Consider the following 3183-nt stretch of genomic DNA (forward strand, 5'->3'; position numbering starts at 1 on the left):
AACAGCTGAGAGTGGGAGCAGAATGACTGACTGCTGTTGAAGTTACTAACATTTAATTTACGCTGAAGTCAGACTGAACATTTATCACAACATTGTTACTAGAGATCAGTTAGAAACCCAAATATTATTAAGGAATATATGCTTGTTTATAAGCTTTTCAGAAGGAAAGGAAGCCATGGGACAGCATCCAAATGTCCAGTATTCCAAAATATCCCTAAAATACTGGAGTCATTGGTTAAACTTCAGCAAGCAACCAACACGCGTGCTGACACACTGAAGACTGATTTTCTTACTGACTGCTGTACAAGCTCAAAAGATGCAAGCAATCAGCTTGTCTACAACAGAAATTGAGAAAAAGATTAGGCAAATTGTACTGACATCAATTTCTTGAAGTATTTTTGTTTATGCACTTTTTTGTGTTTTAGATGGGCAATTAGTAGATTAGCTGTTTTGTGAATAGATACACTGAGCATGGCTGGCCTTTACCCAAAGGCAGAAAAAAGGAGTACTAAAGGGAGTGAGAAACAATCCCTGAGATCCTTTGCTTCTTCTGGATTTCCCCGCGCTGGCAAAAAATCCCTATTTTGGTACACTGGAGCATTTAACATTCTTCCCTCTCATGTCTTTTCCCTTGTTTCACCTCCTCCCCACTTCTCCAGTTCAAGAACTACTTGAGGTCAGATCCTGGGAGGCAGAGACCAACGTGAGTTCACTAAAGAGGTACCACATGTAGGCATGAGGCAGATGCTGGGACTGTGCTCAGAGAGCTTTGTCTAGGGACAACTGCAGCGGTGGGTGCACCCCCGGGAGTGCAGATATAGAGGAGACCTCTTTGGCAGCAGCTGCTGAGACCTCAGGAGGGGAAAACATAGATTAAAGCAGTCTTCATCCGTTCTTATTTACAGTGTTACCAAGCAATCAATTTGGCATTAAACACATGTATTAATGCATGTATTAAATCTATGAAACAGGAAGAAAGACACTTGGATTTTCTCTCCGGTCAGTGCCAGATCTGCTTCATCACTGAACTTCATTTCACAACTCTTAGTTTTTCACAGAGTCACTATTGAATAAAAGAAGAATAATGTCCTGTGCTAGAGGACTTATGGTGAGGCTCTTGTCTTCTGTAGGGTTGTGTCCATAAGACACAAAAGACGCTGAGCACACTGTCCTAGGTGTGGTGATGTATATTTCGAAAAGGCACTGTGAGAGAAGGCACAGTCACAGTAATACAATTGCACAGGTATTTACCCTTACTCCAATGAGGCAGAGGGGCATTTCAGAGGAAAGCCTGTCCCTTTCCTGGACCATTACTGCCATGTCAATAGGTAAACTGTAGTCTTTCTTTAGGGGCTTAACTATAATTCCCTCTGTGAAGGGAAATTAAAAAACAATGTCTTAGTAAAAGAAAACATTTAATAGCATTGCAAAACAGGATTGATAGAGTATGATCCCCCATTTCAGCTGTCCTCCTGTGGGTTTTTTTCCCCCCAAACCCTCTAAGAACAACCAGTGATTTTTACTTGGAGACAACTTTTATTTCCCGGAAACAATATATGTTGATGACACAGAAGACATTTAGCTTGTTGAGTTTGGAATGTCATGTGTGCTCCTACCCCTCAAGCACAATGTGATTGTTTTCATGCTTTTTAAAGTAACAATACAATATGACCTTACAGAACTTACAGCTGTATTGATTGGTTTGAAACCGAAGTAAAAATAGTGTGGCAGAAATCATTAACACTACTCTCAGAGGCAGTCCATAATACTGGACATAGTAAGCTTATGTCTGGAAAAAAAATTGAACCAGTACCATATGTTTGGAAAACTCTTCACAATTATGTACTTCTCTCAGGTGTGAGATTTATTATTTTTAGCATCTCTCATCAAGCCTGTCTAATGTGATATAACCACAATTATACGAAGGCACAGCCTCACTACTAAGAGAAAGGCTAATAGGTCCCTGTTGTGTTTATACATATATACAATAGCATCTGGACCAGAGTAAATTAAATTGTGTACAGGAGATATTTCAGGTGGCAGCTATATCAATCTGATTTAGCTTTCCTCCATTTGCTCATAAACCAAAACAAACAGTACACACACTCCTCCCCAACAAACCCTGCTTTGAATGTAGGGTTTTCTACTGGATTTTCTTAGAAAGCACTTCAGGACCTGTAGGATAGACCTTCAATTGTTTGAAACAATCACATCTCCCTTGAAGGCAACAGAGCTTCTCAGGGTTAACTTGTAGTTGAAGGCTTAGCACCAGCCCTATATGAAACATAGAATCACAGAGTCAATTAGGTTGGAAAAGACCCCTGAGATCATCAAATCTAACCTTTGACTGAACACCACCATGCCAACTAGATCATGGCACTAAGTGCCACATCTAGTGTTTCCTTAAACACCTCCAGGAATGGTGACTCCACCCTGGGCAGTCCTTTCCAGTGACATCCTGTCTGTGAAGAAATTCCTCATAATGTCCAAAACATCTACCCATTCAAACATGGATGCTGCAGTTGGGTGCCTGGAGTGCCCTGACCTGACACCTGCAGGGGTGTCATTTTCGGTACCTCCTGTCTCTCTGAGTTTTCACCACCTGCATCTTACCAGTGTTCAGGTACTCATCCTGAAAAAGCACCAGCAACTGGCAGGATTTGAGGCATCCCTGGCTCTTTGTAGTGTCCTTCTCACCCATCACATCTACAGGTCTGTCTATTTCTAAAGCCACCAGTATATGACTCTGCAGGACACAGCAGTTCTGTATCGGTTTAATCTCCTTTACAGACATTCAATTAAACACAGCTGATGCAGATCAATAACTTTTATCTGTATGTCAGGCCTGGGAAAACTGAATCCCAAAGAAACTAAACAGCTACCTGCTCTCTCCCCACATCAGCCCTACAAATGTAATTGTAGGAAGTCTGTTTTCTACCACTTGTCTGGCAGAGATGTGTCCCTCAGTGCCCTGAAAGTGCTCCCTCATCAGTTCACTACAAATGTGCCCAAGAAACCAGCAGAAAATTAAAAGCTGGACAATAAAGCTTCTTGTCTGCATGCTGAAAATTTGACAGAACTGGGCTAGAAATGGTTGCTGTCACACTCAAATTAACTCACACATCTGATAAAGATTGGAGCACCCACAGGTCAAACCCAGTATCTGTGTCCTCATTTACAAAA

General features: G+C 41.4%; 1 protein-coding gene across 1 annotated transcript in view; it reads left to right on the forward strand.

Annotated features, from left to right (window-relative positions):
• Positions 1–3183, forward strand: part of LNP1 (leukemia NUP98 fusion partner 1) — a 10385-nt gene that overhangs the window by 3919 nt on the left and 3283 nt on the right. The window lies entirely within an intron of this gene.

The sequence above is a fragment of the Empidonax traillii genome, unplaced genomic scaffold (assembly GCF_003031625.1).
Source record: "Empidonax traillii isolate 1590-97213 ecotype Southwest subspecies unplaced genomic scaffold, ASM303162v1 scaffold1067:size500408, whole genome shotgun sequence".
NCBI lineage: Eukaryota > Metazoa > Chordata > Aves > Passeriformes > Tyrannidae > Empidonax > Empidonax traillii.